The 19363-nt window shown below is 39.7% G+C and overlaps 1 protein-coding gene across 6 annotated transcripts in view; it reads left to right on the top strand.

Moving 5' to 3' along the window:
• Window positions 1–19363, top strand: part of GCNT1 (glucosaminyl (N-acetyl) transferase 1) — a 38440-nt gene that overhangs the window by 2918 nt on the left and 16159 nt on the right. Inside the window, exon 1 of one of the 6 annotated variants that reach the window (XM_043546978.1) lies at window positions 15125–15164. The exons of the other annotated variants lie outside the window; for them this stretch is intronic. The gene's annotated coding sequence lies outside the window, so the exon portion shown is untranslated. Of the gene's footprint in view, window positions 1–15124; window positions 15165–19363 lie in introns of those variants that run through there. 6 annotated transcript variants of the gene reach the window in all.

Raw genomic sequence — 19363 nt, 5'->3', positions numbered from 1 at the left:
TGCAAGTATGCTGCAAATGCCTGTTAGGAGGGCAATAGTAGTAAGGCAAGCACAGTTTTCCATACAGAGAAAACTGAAAGTTTTCAGATAACTTTGTTTTGTTTTAAGTATGGTTTGCCTGTGGAATCTAAGAATGGGTCAACACAGATTTGCATGACCACGTGCTTAAAGAAATAATTTGAGACAGATGGGTTACATAAAATATCTGTCTAATTTCAAAGCAGTATTTTCTTATTATGTTAATGAGACTTCTATTTCTTGCACTGTTTTTAACTATCTTCCACTAGTGTATAAGAGGATGATAGACCTGTGTGAATAACTGATTTCTTCAGTTTTCTGACAGTCCAAAAAGAAAGAAAGAAAAAAAAAAAAGTGGTTTGGGTTGAACTGAAATGTTTGGGGCATTTTCAATCATTAAAAAAATGTCCTTTCATTCAATCCAAAACAAAATGTTGAGGTTTGGAGAATTTTAGCCTTTTTTAAAATAAAAGCAAACGAAACGAAGAGCTGGACAACGTGGTGGTGGTGCTGGTACCTTAAGTACCACACCTGTCTCCTGTTTACCTAATAGCCTAGTGGTTAGGGCACTCCCCTGAGATATGGGACTCACTGGTTCAAATCCCTGCTCTGTAGTAGGCACTAGCCAATGGCTCCTACAGAAAAGGGGTGAAATCCTGACTCCATTGAAGTCAATGGCAAAAAGTTCCATTCATTTTAATGAAGCCAGGATTCCACCCCAGATATTTGGATAGGCACAGTATAAGAGTCTAGATTTTGAGAGTGGGGGGCAATGTTAATTTAAAGAAACTGTCATATATGCTGCTTACCTCCCAGATGCGAGAAGTTTGGATTTGCATATGACAGTTGTATCTTTTAGCATTGCTGCAATTAAAGTTGGAGGTACCTACATTAGGAATTTTTTTGGAAGGAAAGAAATCCCCACTGTTTCTACTGTTGGTGCAGCTCCACTGGTGGGAGCACTGGCGTAGAAAGGGGTCTTAAACACCATGTTAGTGTAGTCAGTGTTTTAAAGTGTCCTCTAACTAGGCTTAAAAAAAAAATAAAAGGCCTATCCAGCATTGTACTTAATATGTCAGTGGCCACTGGTGCCCTATCTAAACTAGCTCTCTCACTAGTGATATTTTAGCAGTAATTCCTTTTATATAGATAAGGACACCGTGTTGGTGTATATAATGGCCATTGCGTGACAGAAAGGGTCAATATTTATTTTTTAAAGCTTAAGGCCTTGTCTTTGTTGCTAAAAAATGCATATCTTTTACCTTGCAGTAACTATTGTGTGAGAGAGATCCTGGTGTGAAAACCACAGTGAAAATGAGCCCCTCTTCCTTATGATAAAACTGGGGTTGTCAAGCAATTAACAAATTATAATAGAGTACTATTTATTTAAATATTTTGGATGTTTTCTACATTTCAAATATATTGATTTCAATTGCAACACAGAATACAAAGTGTACAGAGCTCACTTTATATTTTTATTACAAATATTTGTGCTGTAAAAAAAAGAAATAGTATTTTTCAGTTGTTCTCATACAAGTACTGTAGTGCAATCTCTTTATCATGAAAGTTGAACTTAAAAATGTAGAGTTACATACAAAAAATAACTGTAGCTGACGTTGCAAGATATTTACGTGCCAGATGTGCTAAAGATTCATATGTCACTTCACCTTCAACCACCATTCCAGGGGACATGCTTCCATGCTGATGAGGGATTCTGCTTGATAATGATCCAAAGCAGAGCGGACCAACTCATGTTCATTTTCATCACCTGAGTCAGATGCCACCAGCAGAAGGTTGGTTTTCTTTTTTGGTAGTTCAGGTTCTGTAGTTTCCGCATCAGAGTGTTGCTCTTTTAAGACTTCTGGAAGAATGCTCCACACCTCATCCCTCTCACATTTTGGAAGGCACTTCAGATTCTTAAACCTTGGGTTGAGTGCTATAGCTATCTTTAGAAATCTTGCATTGGTGCCTTCTTTGCGTTTTGTCAAATCTGCGGTGAAAGTGTTCTTAAAATGAACATCTGCTGGGTCATCATCCAAGACTGCTATAATATGAAATACATGGCAACATGCGGGTAAAACAGAGCAGGAGATATACCCAAGGAATTCAGTCAAAATTTAATTAATGCATTCTTTTTTTAACAAGCATCACCAACATGGAAGCATGTCCTCTGGAATGGTAGCTGAAGCATAAAGGGGTATACAAATGTTTAGCATATCTGGCATGTAAATACCTTGTAATGCCAGCTACAAAAGTGCCATGCAAACACCTATTCTCACTTGCAGGTGACATTGTAAATACGAAGCCGGCAGCATTATCTCCTGTAAATATAAACAAATGTTTTTGTCTTAGCGATTGGCTGAATAAAAAGTAGGACTGAGTGGACTTGTAGGCTCAGAAGTTTTACTTTTTGTTTCTGAGTGCAGTTATGTAACCAAAAAAATCTGTATTTGTAAGTTGCATTTGCACAATAAAGAAATTGTATTATGGTGATTGTATGAGGTAAATTGAAAAATAATATTTATCATTTTTACCGCGCAAATATTTGTAATAAAAATATAAAGTGAGCACTGTACACTGTATTCTGTTGTAATTCAAATCAATATATTTGAAAATGTACAAAAACATCAAAAAATAGTTGTTAAATTTCAATTGATATTCTATTGTTTAACAGTGCGATTAAAACTGATTAATTGCAATTAAGTTTTTTAATTGTGATTGATTTTTTTTGAGTTAATCGCGTGAGTTAACTGTGATTAACCAGCAGCCCTATATAAAACAAAAGCATCTTATCTTCACTGTAGTTTTCACCTCAAAATAGCTCAGACACATTAGATATTGCAAGGTTAAAAAAAAATTTTTTTTTTACCTTGCAATATCTAAACAGTGAAGATAAGGGCAAGTTCTTCAGGGCAGGGACTGTTGTTCTGTATGACCTTGTCTCCACTAGTGTCGTCGTCTTAAATTTCCCACTGTTCTGGCAGGTGCAGCTCTACCAGCACAAACAGTAGTATAGACGAGGCCCTGGTAACTGCATTTTAATCTTGGAATTGTCTAGACCTGTTCTGAGCAGGATCAGATGATGCAATAGTTAAAATACCTGTCAGTCTGTTATTACTTTTGGCATAGCTGCTCTTGGTGGAGTTGCACTACTAGCTGCAGTAATGGGAAATTAAGAGGAAAATGTCTAGTGTAACTAGAAGTTGGTCCAGTAAAATATATTACCTCACCCCCTTTGTCTCCTCCTTTGGGTTGGACCAATCAGATGCTGTTCTACAGCTGCATCATAGAATACATTTTCCTGAATCAATCCTATTAGTCCCAAGATTTTTAAACAAGAGCCTTCTCCCTTCTCTCCTTTAACTGCCTTATTCTTATCTAAAAAAACAGACCCAAACATCTTTCCTGCCATGTAGCACTTTTACACAGGTGCTTTAATAAAGATGAAGACCAACAGTTTTAAAAAGTTTTTCCCTGTGCTTTTGGTGAGGACAATTTAAAGCTGGAGCAAAAGCAGCTTTGTTAGCCAGTGAATTAGAGATAAAGAAGGCTGTTAAATGTCCAGAACATGGAAGAGATAAGAGGGTTGTTTCTTTTCAAATTTTTGAACAAGAGCAAGTAAAAGTTATATTAAGTTTTGTAAAGGAATAAAGTTCTATTTTATAATCACTTGAAAAGACAAGCCTATTTGAAGAAACAGCCCTTTATTTATAGGTATTTGAATAAAAAATGAGTATGCAGAAACACTCCAGGGTTAAAACCACAACAACTGGTTTATCAAAGTAATTCATAGTAATAAAAAAAGTTTTCCCCTATGCTTTTGCTAACATTGATTATTTTTTTTAGTGAGGACAATTTTGAAGAAGCCTTTCTAAATTATTGGATTAGAAAAGAAGACCACGTTGAAAGACAAGCCTATCCAAAGACACATCCCTTCATTTAGCACTTTTGCATGTGTTTCATCAAAAAATTAGCATGCAGAAGCACCCGAGGCTTAAAAGCACGGACAAACTGTTTCTAAAAGTAATTTAAAGTTATAAAAAAGTTTATACAATTCAGTGAGTATCAATGGACTTTCCTTCCTTTTGTTTTGTTTGTCCTCAGTATATAGTAGCGGTAGGCAAGGGAGCTGTTTAACCTACTAAGTAACAGCCACTTGAAACTGACATGATTGTTTCATTGTTACTATCCAGAAAGCTTTTGAGCAGTAATGGAAACAACCATTTTTTAGGCTTGTTTACACTTGGAAATTTCTGAAATAGCTATTCTAGAATACTTCCCCACGTGGACACTTATTATTCCAGAATAGCTATCTTGGTAAATTTCTAAGTCTACTTATCCTTACCAATGCCACTGTTGTTTCACCGAGACATAAGCAGGAACACCGCAGCATTCTGTCCACAGACTCAGGAAGACAGGACTGCATTGGTTTATATTCTGTTTATATCTGGAAGATTATCCTGGCAAATATATATGACTCTAAGAGCCCCTTTATGCCAGCTGGCAAAGGGCATGTGCAACACACTGTTGTCAGAATATTTAGCCAAATAGTGTCTTGTAAGTTATCGTATAATTAGTTACATATGGGACATTAATATCATTGTGTGATGTATGTATGGTTACTATGTAAAGGGTTATGTAAGTATGCTGGAAACATGTTTCTAAAATATGTCCAGACAAGGCAATCTGAGTGGATAAACAGGTTTATCCCAAACAAAGGAATGTGGATTTGGCAGTGTCTCTGGCTTACAAAGCTTGAACCTAGCAATGAAAGTATATTTGCATCTAAGGTAAACCAAGTAATCAAGCCAACAGGAAGAGCTAGATCACAGTGAGATGACGACAACATGACAGCTCACCGGCAGGGGAGAAGAACTTTTTTCTGGGGATACACTTCAAAAGAATACATTTCAAAGGTTTATGGGACTATAAGAAGAAGGGCAGGGAACCCCTTAGTTATCCATCACTTAAGGGAGAAAAGAAGCCAGCATTTTTGGAAACTGTGGAAAGTGAATCTTTCAGCTGTGTGGGTTGAAGATGCTGAGAACTGACTAGTGAGAAATTGCCTGAGACCAGGATGCATCCGATGCAGTGAGCTGTAGCTCACGAAAGCTTATGCTCAAATGAATTTGTTAGTCTCTAAGGTGCCACAAGTACTCCTTTTCTTTTTGCGAATACAGACTAACACGGCTGCTACTCTGAAATATGTCAGTGTTGTGTGTTAAATTAGAATGTGTCCTCAGTGAGCCAGTAGGCTGGTGCAGGAATACTGTCTCTTTGGAGACAGTGGACTTCATAGTTTATGTTAATGTTCATTGAGATGAAGTGGACGCTACAGAAAGACCTCTCTGGGAGAACTTGGGAATTGGAGTTCACTGAATGTAACCTAAAAGGTAAGATTTAGACTGGCAGAGTGTCAAGGAATTTTCTGGCAAGGCAGACTGTTGTGGCATAGATTATAAATTGGCCATCAATAAGTTTAGGCTTGAAATTGTGTGAAGGTTTCCAACTATCACAGGAGTGAAGTTCTGGAACAGCCTTCCAAGGGGAGCAGTGTGGGCAAAAATCCTAACAGTATTCAAGACTGAGCTTGATAAGTTTACGGAGGGGGTGGTAAATAAGACTGTCTACAATGGTATGTAGCTGATCTGTGACTATTAATAGCAAATATCTCTGACCATTGATGGGACACTAGAAGGGGAGAGTTACTACAGAGAATTCTTTTCCAGGTATCTGGCTGTTGGGTGTTTCTGACATGCTTGGGATCTAGCTGACTGCCATTTTGGGGGCTGGGAAGGACTTGTACCCTGGGTCAGATTGGCAGAGACACCCTGGGGATTTTTTTGCCTTCCTCTGCAACATGTGGCACAGTTTAAAGTAGAGTAAATGATGGAGTCTCTGTAACTCAAAGTCTTATGATTTGAGGACTTCAGTAACACAGCCAGATGTTATAGGCCTATTACAGGAGGGGATCAGTGAGGCTCTGTGGCTTGCAATGTGCAGGAGATTAGATTAGATGATCATGATGGTCCCTTCTAGCCTTAAAGTCTGAGTCTTTGAGAGCTGTCTTCGGCTATGTCTACACTATGCAACTTTTAGCAACACAGCTGTGCCGCTAAAAGGTGCGCAGTGTAGCTGCTGTTTGTCAGCAGGAGAGAGATCTCCCGCTGACAAAGCACTGTTCACACTGGCGCGTTTCATCTGTAAAACTTTTGTCGTTCGGGGTGTGGTTTTTTTTTTCCACACACCTGAACGACAAAAGTTTTACTGGCGGAAGTCCAGTGTAGACAAAGCCTTAGTGTTGCTGAGGCAGCGCTTTAACGTGGCTTGTGAAGTCACTCACCCAGCGCCCTAAAAACGCCACCTCCACGAGGGGCATAGCTACCAGCGCTGGTGCACTGTCTACACTAGTGCTTTATGGCACTGAAACTTGCTGCGCACAGGGAGGGGTGTTTTTTCACACCCCTGAGTGAGAAAGTTGCAGCACTGTAAAGTCCCAGTGTAGACAAGCCCTTCGTTTCAGCTCCAGCAAAGGTGTCTAAGGCAAAGAGGTAACACAGTGAGTTATGGTTTTGGGCTCCCAGAAGACAGCATCATAATATATGGGCTAGAAATATTACTTTAATCCAAATTTAAATTTTTGGTTTTTTTTTTTTTAAATTAATGCTTAAATCCTGCCAAAATGGTGGTGTGGATTCCCTTACTTAGCAGGGCACGCTTCTCATCTGCAGTGGTGAGTTGACATTTTAGGCCTGCTCTACGCTACAAAGTTATGTTGACATAAGCTGCCTTGTGTCAACCTAGTTGTGCATGTTTCTCCACTTAAGATGGCCCATTACACCAACATAATAACACAACCTCAATGAGCCAAGATTGATGTATGGAGTTTGAGGCAGCGGGTGTGTAGACATAGGTAACGCTATGTTGACCCTAACAATCCTCCAGCACCTTTCCCAGAATGCCCAATGACTGCTCTGGTCTCCATTGTGAAGTCCCCACCTCCCTACCCCCTTTTCATGCCCTGCGAATTTCTGAAATTCCTTTTCCTGATTACCCGGTTTGGAGAGAGAACCTAGTAGCTCTCCATTGTTACATGTAGCTGACCATGCCAGCTCCAGACCACATACATTAGTGGTGGGCAACCTGTGGCCCATCAGGGTAATTCACTGGCGGGCCACCAGACAGTTTGTTTACATTTGCATGGCTGCTGGAAGCTGCGGGCGCTCGTGCAAATGTAAACAAACTGTCTGGAGGCCAGTCAGCGGGTTACCTTGACGGGCCGCAGGTTGCCCACCACAGATGTACGTGCTCCAGCCTAGAGTAGACAAGAGACATTATCTCCCAGGCTTGTAGGGAGAAGAGGCTGTACAAGCACAGCTCTCAGCCAGCTATAGAAACATGGACATCAAAGAGCAGATTGCTCAGAGGATGCAGGAGAAGGGGTACAACAGGGACCAGCAACAGTGCTACGTTAAAGCCAAGGAGCTGTGGCAGGCGTACCAGGAGGCCAGAGAGGAAAATAGATCTGGTGCTGAGCTGCACACCTGCTGCTTTTACAACATGCTGCTCAGCAGACTCCATCACCATCCCACACAACACCGTCGATACCTCCAAGGACTCCGAGTCACAGGCCCCTGCTGTGAACAGCAAGAAAGAGGAGGAGGATTTGGAGAGAAGGTGACCTGGGGATCCAGCTGTACAGCAAGCCAGGATGTTTTTGACTCCACTGCAGTCCAGCCACATGGTATCAGGGGCCATAGTGCTACCCCTACAACTCCACCCCAAATTCACATTAAAGACCATCACAACTTCACATCGCTGACCTGTGAAACCCACGATTGGTGTCGGTGTAGCTGAAGTGGACATGAATGCTCTTTCCCCTTCGTAAATTCTGTTTTAGTAGGTTTTTTTTGTAGGGCTGTCAAGCAATTAAAAAAATTAATTGCGCTAAACAATAATGGAATACCATTTATTTAAATATTTTTGGATGTTTTCTACATTTTCAAATATATTGATTTCAATTACAACACAGAATACAAGTGTACAGTGCTCACTTTATATTTATTTTATATTACACATATTTGCAGTGTAATAAAGAAAAGAAATAGTATTTTTTCAATTCATCTCATACACATACTGTAGTGCAATCTCTTTATCCTGAAAGTTGAACTTACAAATGTAGAGTTACATACAAAAAATAACTGTTTTATTTTTTAATACAATGTAAAACTTTAGAGCCTACCGGTCCACTCAATCCTACTTCAGCCAATTGCTCAGACAAACAAACTTGGATACAATTTGCAGGAGATAATGCTGCCTACTTCTTTACAATGTCATCTGAAAGTGAGAACAAGCATTCGCATGGCAATGTTGTAGCTGGATGTGACGGAATGGGGAGGATTGACCTGGGGATGTTGCAGGGGAGTTTTACTGGTACTATCTGCATTGGTGATGGGATATCAGGGTGTGACTTCACTTGAGGGACGATACCTGAGCATGTAACTTGAGTCCAGGAGGGAGTTGGGGCCAGGTGACACCTTCTTCCTGGGAAATTTGACAAAGGCTGGAGGAGGAGCCGGGGGGTGGCTGGAGGAGACTGCTGGAGGGGGTTTCAGTTTTGGAGCTGGCTGGGGAAACAGAGGGAGACCCAGGGCTGGGGTCTAAGCCCCTCCCCCCAAATGAACCGGACTGAGGGGGTCCTATTGTCTGTACCTACAAGTTCTGTTTTGGACTGTGTTCCTGTTGTCTAATAAACCTTTTGCTTTACTGGCTGGCTGAGAGTCACAGTGAATCGTAGGAAGTTGGGGGTGCAGGACCCTGTCTCCCCCACACTTTGTGACATTGGTGTCACAAGATATTTACGTGCCAGATTTGCTAAAGATTCATATGTCCCTTCATCTTCAACCACCATTCCAGGGGACATGCGTCCATGCTGATGCGGGGTTCTGCTTGATAAGGATCCAAAGCAGAGCGGACCAACTCCTGTTCATTTTCATCACCTGAGTCAGATGCCACCAGCAGAAGGTTAGTTTTCTTTTTTGGTAGTTCGGATTCTGTAGTTTCCGCATCAGAGTGTTGCTCTTTTAAGACTCCAGAAAGAATGCTCCACACCTCATCCCTCTCAGATTTTGGAAGGCACTTCAGATTCTTAAACCTTGAGTTGAGTACTGTAGCTATTTTTAGAAATCTCACATTGGTATCTTCTTTGCGTTTCGTCAAACCTGTAGTGAAAGTGTTCTTAAAACATGTGCTGGGTCATCATCCGAGACTGCTATAACATGAAATATATGGCAGAATGCGGGTAAAACAGAGCCAAAGACATACAGTTCTCCACCAAGGAGTTCAGTCACAAATTTAATTCACACATTATTTTTTAACGAGCATTATCCGCATGGAAGCATATCCTCTGAAATGGTGGCCGAAGCATGAAGGGGCATACAAATGTTTTGCATATCTGGCACATAAATACCTTGCAACACCAGTTACTTACAGGTGACATTGTAAATAAGAAGCAGGCAGGAGCATCTCCTGTAAATGTAAACAAACTTGTTTGCCTTAGTGATTGGCTGAACAAGAAGGAGGACTGAGTGGACTTGGAGGCTGTAAAGTTTTACATTTTGTTTTTGAGAGCAGTTATGTAACAAATCTACATTTGTAAGTTGCACTTTTATGATAAAGAGATTGCACTACACTACTTAGTATTTTTCATTTCACCTCATACGTTTCTTTTGTTGATCATTTTTACAGTGCAAATATTTGTAATAAAAATAATATAAAGTGAGCATTGTACACTTATATTTAATTTCAATTGGATTATATTGTTTAACAGTGCGATTAATCATTTTTACTTATTTAATTAATGTTGATTAAAATAATTTAAAAATTTTGAGTTAATCGCATGAGTTAACAGCGGTTAATTGACAGCCTTAGTTTCTTTGCACCAAATTCTGTTACAAAATAAATGTTTGATTTAAAACATAACTCATCTTTGCAATATCTGCTACCAAATGCTTAGCAGGTCTGAAAGCAACCAGTTACTTGTTACTGACAGTGTGACACAACGCACAGGATAAGCCATAAACAAAATTAATAAGTATACTGATGATATATTCCTACATGTACAGTAATCACCACATAATTTCTAACAGGCCACAAAAGAGTAGGGCCAAGTAAAGCACAGTATAACAAATTGTGTTACTGTGGCTCACTGCAAAAATGGTCATTCAAAGCTTCCCTGAGCCATATATCTCTATGTTGAGTTCTTCTATTAGCCCTTCTGTCTGGCTATTCAAACTCAGCAGACAGCCACTCCATTTCCACTCTGGCAGAAAGGTTCCACCTTTGCTTCACATACGTTATGCAGGACACAGCAGGCAGCTATAACCATTGGAATATTTTTCTTACTAAGGTTCAATCTTGAGAGTAAACAAATGCCAGGATCCCTTCAATCTACCAAAAGCACATTCAACTGTCATTCTGCGCCTGCTGAGCCAGTAGCTGAATTGCTCCTTAGTGCTGTTGAGATGGTCAGTTTTACAGCTTAATAAGTCAGAGGAGCAATGGGTAGGCTGGGTCCCCCAGGATCGCTATTCGCATTTCAACTTTCCCAATGGTAATCTGCCATTTGGGAAAGAGAGTCCTTGCTTGCAGCTTTCTGAATAGTCCTGTCTTCTTAAAGATGCGAGCATCTTGCACTGTCCCTGACCAGCCCACGTTGATGTCAGTGAAGTGCTCCTGATGATCCACCAACGCTTGCATAACCACAGAAAAGTAGCCCTTTCTGTTGATGTATACTCCGGCAAGGTAGTCTGGTGCCAAAATAGGGAGATGCGTGCCATCTATTGCTCCACTGCAGTTCGGGAACCCCATTGCTGCAGATCCATCCACCATGTCCTGCACATTGCAGAGGGTCACAGTACTGCGTAGCAAGAGGCAATTAATGGCTCTACACATTTCTGTGACAACTAGCCCCACAATGGATTTCCGGACTCCAAATTGATTGCTACCAGTCAGCTGGTAATCTGGCGTTGCAGGTTTCCGCTGTGTGATTAGCACTTGCTTGTTCACTGTCAGTGAAGCTCTCATTTTGATGTCCCTGCTCTGAAGGGCTCTGGGGTGAGCTCAGCACAGTGATCCAGAAATATTGCCTTGCACAGCCAAAAGTTCTGCAGCCACTACTCCTCATCCAAAGCCTATGTTACAATACAATCCCACCAGCTACTGCTTGTTTCTCAGGCCCAGAAGCAGTGCTCTGCCATCTGCAGCTGCTCTGTGAATGCCACCAACAACCATGAATTCCGTTCTTCGTGCAGCTCTGCAAATGCTTCACGATCGTGTGCCCTGTGCTTGTAATACTCATGACAATAGCGCAGAGCTGTGCAGGCTCCATGCTTCTGTTGGAGATGGTGGACAGTGAGGAGGGCCTTGCGGATTTGTGAGACTTTGAAAAAAGGTGTGAAAATTATGGGATGTAAATGACATGGGATAGACAGTTGCACTCTATGAAGTTGACTCCATGTTCCGTCACCTCTGAGCAACTAGTTTCAGTCCCATCATGCATTGCGAAAACTTCCCATGTGCACCACACTGTGCATTGAGACAAGCGCTCCTGGTGAGTACGCACACTGCCGACATGAGCCAAACATGCATACATGCAAGTGATGTACTGACTGTGGTGGTTTCATGCCGACGTAACTGGAGTCGACATGAATTTGTAGTGTAGATATGGCCTTAATCTCTGTGTAAAACATGCAAGTTTATCTTCCAGTATTAGCAAAGAGTCCAAATTAATTTTCACAAACCAGTGACTTACTGCAAGCAGTGATTACACTAACTCTAAATAGCATTGAAACAGCAAGTATTGGTCAATGTATCTAGCCTACGGTAAAGCTCTTAGAACAAGCTCACAGAACATTTTTGGACTCCTTTCCAGTGCTACAAATGAAACATGCACCTTTCAAAACTTTCATGCAGAGAAATACAAGTTTCAGTATCCTTCCCAATGACCTATATTAAAAAGACTATCAACTTGCCTCTTTCAAATCTGGCTAATTAATGAATCACCTTTTGAATATTATGCCCTGGGTATTTTAACAATCTGTTCCATTGCTGTTGTCTTTTATATGATTGTTTCTTCAGCAGGGAAGAGGGTGTGGGCCTAAGAAACACCACCTAATATCCCCTCTGCACATATCTGCCTGTCCGCCAGCTTCTTCAGTGGCATCCTTTTAGATAAGGTCTCTTAGATAGTGACCTCTTCTCCCTTGTCCCCTACAGAGGAATTCCAAAGAATTAAGAAACCACTATGATGACCAATACTAAATGCTTCTGTTTGATATATCTATAATCTTACCTATATCTATATATTTTAAAAATTAACCTGTGAAAACACAAATGTCTTTTTATTTAGATATATGTCTCCATAATAGTGTCAAGTGTGGTGGGTTTTCTTGAAATTATGAGACTGAAAACTCGTTAGGTGCTAACGCTTCAAAAAAAAAGAGTTTCTATTTTAATTGAACTTGTAAGTTTTGAGGAAAATCTAAGGCCGTTGGTCCTGCAATGGGACACACTTCTGTGTCTGCGTGGAGACTAGATGATTTCCAAGTGGTCTGTCCTCACATCTCATTACAGGACTGGGGCCTAAATCTGTAACCTAATAGTAACTGATATAATTCTGATTATGACTAATATTTGTACTTCCCTTACAGAGATTGAAACCTCTAACTGAATACATTCACGTGTAATGAACTGCTCCTCTCTCTAAAGTCATACCTAATTCATGGCCATTTACATCTGTGTTGTGTAATGGAAAATGCTGAGCTGTATTAACATATCTCCTCTCTGTGGCAACACATATCTCGTCAGATAACATTGCTGCTGTGGTTCACCAATTAGTTTTTCCCTTCTGAAGAATAAATGTTCTACATAATATACTGCAACCAGCAGGATTTTCATTGTATATGTTGTGGTACACCAGTCCCATGGGTGCAGGTTAGCATGCTAATGTGTAATGAGTTCAGAGGTGAGTTCTTAGTACTCCAAATGCTGTGTTCAACGGGTTCTAGTCCCTGGTGGGTTCCTGTAAAAACTCAGTTTCCAGTTAAATAAATTGTGCAAATACCATAGGTACAACTTCTTCTGGGGTTACAATCAATGACAATAAAAACTCTAAGCCAGTCCAGTCCAGGGGTAATAAAATCAGAGTCTGACTAGAGCACCCTCATACCAGTTTCTTGCCTGCATACTGCAATCCTGTGTACTTCTGCTGCTGGCCTTCTTCTTGCAACAGGCAAGTCTCTGCCAAGCTCAGAATCTCCCAGGTCCTAGCTCTCAGGCTACCCGTTGTTTGGTCTTTCCTCAGGAACCATCTTCCTGAGTGCTGTCTCCAACCTGCTCTCCTGCGGGGTCTGGCTGTGGGTCCTGAGCCTGGTCTGTTCTGACTTCAGGATGTATTGACCTTTAATACAGTGCCCAGCAATGAGCCAGCAGTTTCATTACAATACCTTTATATTTTTCACACTGTGTTTTGGTCTTTCAAGGTATTAACCACTCACCTGTCCCTGTGCCAGTGCCCCATAATTCTTAATATCCTCATGAAATGGTTTAAAAGTGACACGTGGAACAGAATGCTCTGTTTAATTGTTTTTTCTTAGGAAGAATTGCCATATGTTTTAGCTCAGTTTGATTAAATCATTTATTTATTCTTGTAACCACTGGCAACAAAGCACCGGGAACCTTGAAACATCATGGAAGTGTGGTGCCTTTTGCCTGGACTGTTATAGGGTAAATACTGTGGTGTGAGAATTGTCTGTGCAAATCAACTACTAGCATCCTTTATTAGGCATTGGCAACCAGCAACAACGTAAAGATGGAGAAGTGTAATAAGTTAGTATTCTCTAAGGGGGGTAAATGAAGCTGAACATAACCATGACAGATGGCATTCAGCCTTTCCAGGATAAACTGTACTTGCTGTATAAATATCGAAAAGTTAATTACCTAAATATATAATCTTCACAGACAGAAAGTACTTACCTTGCGCTATGCTGCTTACATAGAGTATTTCTATTTACATAATAAAGAAGTATTACTAAAGGGGATATTCAGAGTCATTAACCTTGTGAAAGTACAAACCTTGAAAGGAAGTGGAACGTTGCCATGGATTGAGAGAAAGTTGTAGTCCCAGAGAATATTAACTAACAGTTCTTTCTGTCCCCAGACATATTAGTCAGGTGAAATTAGTAAAGGATGGTTTACAGGATGAGATGAGGCCACTTGCTAATTTCAACTTGATACTCAAAATATGTTCAGCCACAACAGGATGTAAGAAAAGGGAACTTGGATCTGGGTCTGTATAATCAAAGCAAGATGTGAGTTGACAGGAAAAAGAGCTAAAAACTTTAGGTTTCAGAGTAGCAGCCGTGTTAGTCTGTATCCGCAAAAAAGAAAAGGAGTACTTGTGGCACCTTAGAGACTAACAAATTTATTAGAGCATATGAAGTGAGCTGTAGCTCACAAAAGCTTATGCTCAAATAAATTTGTTAGTCTCTAAGGTGCCACAAGTACTCCTTCTCTTTTTGCTAAAAACTTTAGCTTTTGGAACATTTTTGCCATCTTAAAATTTATGGCCCAGATTCAGTTCCAGCAGAATTCAGGGAAAAGGCTGGCTCCTTTAAGTGATTTATCATGTTGTGCCCGATATTTGGAGTTTGGACCCTTGTTCAAGTTAGAGCAATCCTTAGTCTGCTTGTTGTTGCATTAAGCTGTCTAGGTCCCAAAGGACTATTCCAGCAGCTGAAAACAGTTTGAGTCCAGCAGGGCTCCACCCATGCACCCTACCTTTGGGACTTCATGGGGGAGAGATGTAGAGCCATTATACTAGTTTTGTACCACCTCAGGAGTCTCCATGTATCTGGTAATCCCCAGTGTCTGGATCCAACACTTGAAAGCCCCTTAGTGCTATCATGATATAATTAGCAATTAGGCCCTGTAACTGTAACCTAAAACTGGTCTTGGTGAGATTGCATTGGTCTTTTGAGTCTGTATTTTAAAACTGCTAGTGAAGTATTTTATTGAATGTTAAACTTACTTGCTTTTGGTTTTTATAGTGAGACAAAGGCTCTAATCCTGAGGCTGAAGTAGTTATGGTACGTTAAATGGCATGATACTAAATCTCACTACTTAAACACTTTTTTTTTTTTTAACCTCACTTATGCTTATTATATTAGGATAACTTCAACTACAAAAATATTTGCAATACTTGGTGACCAATCATTAACAGAGATCTCAAGCAGAGTAAATGGGATGTCTATTAAGTAGTGGTCCCCTCAATAGCCCCACTTTCCAAGATTGTGAAGAGGCCCTCTAGGAAAAGATTTTGTGATGTGTGTGGAAGGGGGAACGCTGCTGGAAGTTGGACTGAAAGTTACATTTTAGTCTGTCTATGTAGCCTTTCAGGGGTTAGGTACCAACTATGCCCCACTGGAGCGGATATATCTACATCTGACCTTTTATTCTTTTATTTTATTTATTTATTTATTTATTTAAAGCCTAATAAGAACCTGGCTTCCATCTAAAGATCTCCAAATACCCGGGGCACTGTGTACAATTATCATTACTCATTTTATAGATGAGTAAACTGAAGTGCAGATAGTTTGTGATTTGTCCTGGGGTGATGAACAAGTTCAGAGTTGGAAATTTAATCGTGGTCTGAGTTCAATTCCTTCCCACAACTTATATTCAAGTATAGAACAACAATCTTTAGTGAATGCTGTGCTCAAGTGAAGAGGCTTTGCATTTTGTCATGACTGTTAGTCTCACCCTTCAGTTTCATTTTCCCAAAATGCTCCAAATGCAGACCTTAACTCTTAAATTGATGGAGCAAATCTGCAGTTAAATCTTTGCCCATCCCCTTGAGAAACCGTAGTTAAGTGTCTATACTGGGGCTTACGTTGACTTAACTCTGTTTCTCGGATTGAGTTCACATCTCTGAACATTGTAGCTAGGTCATCCTAAGTGTTGTCTAGACCAGACCTTAGTGGCTACCATTGAAGGGATGAGTTTTGATTCGGAGAGTAGGCAGTGCACAAGTCAGCAGAGCTTAGAAGGTTGAAACAGCTAAAATAAGTAGATGGATGATTATGGAGCGAACCAATTGCTAAAATAAAAGATGATCACATCTTCTCTTCCTCTTTTCTGTAAAGGGCAGTCTTTGTCATGAATAACATGGGGTTGCAAGTATTGTCAAATCGCTGCTCACAATTAACTTATTGTCTGTATCAACTTTAGCAAGATTGTGGTGTTGAAGAGGCAACATGCTGATGAGGGGAACATGAGAGTTTGAGGAGAAGAATCTGTAATATTGGACAATCTTCTAGACATAACTAGGAATTAGGGCTGTCGATTCATCTCAGTTAACTCACGCAATTAACTCAAAAACATTAACCATGGTTCAAAAAAATTAATGCAATTAATTGCAGTTTTAATCACACTGTTAAACAAGAGAATACCAATTGAAATGTATTAAATATTTTTGATTTTCTACATTTTCATATATATATTGGGTTGTAATTGAAATTGAAGTGTATATTTTTATTACAAATATTTGCACTGCAGAAATGATAAACAAAAGAAATAGTATTTTTGAATTCACCTCATACAAGTACTGTAGTGCAATCTCTTTGTCATGAAAGTGCAACTTACAAATGTAGATTCTTTTTTACATAACTGCACTCTCAAACAAAACAATGTAAAACTTCAGCCAATCGCTAAGACAAACAAGTTTGTTTAAATATACAAGAGATAATGCTGCCATCTTCTTATTTACTATGTCACCAGAAAGTGAGAACAGGTATTTTCATGGCACTTTTGTAGCTGACATTGTAAGGTACTTACATGCCAGATATGCTAAACCTTCATATGCCCCTTCATGCTTCAGCCACCATTCCAGAGGACTTGCTTCCATGCATTAATTAAATTTGTGAGTGAACTCCTTGGGGAGAATTTTATGTCTCCTGCTGTTTTACTCACATTCTGCCATATATTTCATGTTATAGCAGTCTCAGATGTTGACCCAGCACATGTTGTTCATTTTAAGAACACTTTCACAGCAGAGTTGACAAACTACAAAGAAGATACCAATGTGAGATTTCTAAAGACAGCTAAAGCACTGGACCTAAGGTTAAAGAATCTGAAGTGCCTTCCAAAATTTGAGAGGGACAAGATGTGGAGCATGCTTTCAGAAGTTTTAAAAAATGCAACACTCTGATGCGGAAACTACAGAACCTGAACCACCAAAAAGGAAAACCAACCTTCTGCTGGTGGCATCTGACTCAGGTGATGAAAATGAACATGCGTCGATCCACGCTGCTTTGGATTGTTATCAAGCAGAACCCATCATAAGCATGGGCACATGTCCCCTGGAATGGTAGTTGAAGTATGAAGGGACATATGAATCTTTAGCGCATCTGGCATGTAAATATCTTGTGACGCCGGCTACAACAGTGCCATGAGAACGCCTGCTCTCACTTTCAGGTGACATTGTAAACAAGAAGCGGGCAGCATTATCTCCTGCAAATGTAAACAAACTTGTTTGTCTGAGCAATTGACTGAACAAGTAGGACTGAGTGGACTTGTAGGCTCTGAAGTTTTACATTGTTTTATTTTTGAATGCAGTTTTTTTTTACATAATTCTACATATGTAAGTTCAACTTTCATAATAGAGATTGCACTACAGTACTTGTATGAGGTGAATTGAAAAATACTACCTTTTGTTTTAACAGTGCAAATGCTTGTAATCAAAAATAAAGTGAGCACGGTACACTTTTTATTTTATGTTGTAATTGAAATCAGTATATTTGAAAATGTAGAAAACATCCAAAATATTTAAATAAATGGTATTCTGTTATTGTTTAACAGTGCAATTAATCATGATTAATTTTTTTAAATCACTTGACAGCCCTACTAGGAATCTATTTTGAGTGAAGTGTGTGGGTATGATGTAAGACTTGGAACCGGTATAAATGAAATGAAGGGTGCAATTCTTGACAGTTCCAAACACTAGAGCTTTTACATGCAGCATTAGCCTGTAAGCATAGGCAGTGTGCAGAATGGCTTTTGGCAACTGAAGAATTCTTAAAAAATTGAAAACAAAATACAGGATAGTGTAAAGGTGACTGGAACTGTCACAGTAGTCTTCTCAAACTGTGGGAAAGAAACTGTATTCTTTGTAAACTGGAGAATATGTTGAGGATATTAATGGTAACATTTAATTTTGCATCCGATGAAGTGAGCTGTAGCTCACGAAAGCTCATGCTCAAATAAACTGGTTAGTCTCTAAGGTGCCACAAGTACTCCTTTTCTTTTTACGAATACAGACTAACACGGCTGTTACTCTGAAACCTACCATTTAATTTTAAGGCTCTTTGGTTCTGGCCACCTGTCAGTATTCCATGGTGTAAGGTGTTTGTTATGATCTGTTCTCATTTCACTGGTAGATGATTGCCTTCCCTTCGGAAAGATGAAAACTAACTTTCTTTTTAATCCCTAATTTACTAAGCAGTACTGAGTACATTGGAGAAATAAACTCCAGCTTCTGAACTACAGTAGTTGTCTTAAAAATGGCCCCTCCTTATCCCCCATGTTGAGTGTTTAATTTCTTGTGTGCTGGGTGAGTATCAAGCTCTGTAGAAAATTCTGTCATAACTGACTCATAGCAATGATTCTGAGTGGCTGTGCCTAAACAGAGTTTTTTTGTAAAACTAACGCTCATGCAGCTCCATCAGTACTAGCCACACTGGGAAAGCTCTTGTAGACTGGCCACTGGCATTTTTATCATAGCATCCTAAAGTCCTGCTCTGAGTAGGTGTGAAGCTCTTGAGCAGATAAATTGCTTTTTCTATCAACTGAAACTTGACATGTGCCACTGTACTTAAATCATGTTCTTCTAGTCTTCTTGGAAGAACTGGTAATTCTTCCCTTCAAACATGATCTACATTTCTAAGCAAACAAGCAGAAATGTTGGTTTGAGGGTAATCTGTAATAGGCTTCACCTATTGGTTTCTGTAGTAAATAAAAATAATCCATACTCAGTTGTCTTTCTCTAGACCCTAAATTCACTTCTTACATAATAGATACCATTATTGTTGTAATTAGACAACCTTTGTAAGTCTACTAGATCTGCATATGATTCTGCTATGAATTTGGCAAATTAAAGGAAAAGTTAAAGCCAGATTAATGTATCACTGTCTTATTTTGTGAATTAGTCGTTTTCTTTTTAATTACCGGATATTTCATCTCCTACAAGTACTGTAATAGTTTATGAAGATAATGAAGTAACATGCCCCCT

Source organism: Chelonia mydas, chromosome 5, assembly GCF_015237465.2.
Source record: "Chelonia mydas isolate rCheMyd1 chromosome 5, rCheMyd1.pri.v2, whole genome shotgun sequence".
Classification (NCBI taxonomy): Eukaryota; Metazoa; Chordata; order Testudines; family Cheloniidae; genus Chelonia; species Chelonia mydas.
Note: the sequence above shows the minus strand (reverse complement) of the source record. Positions and strands in the feature narration are given on the sequence as shown.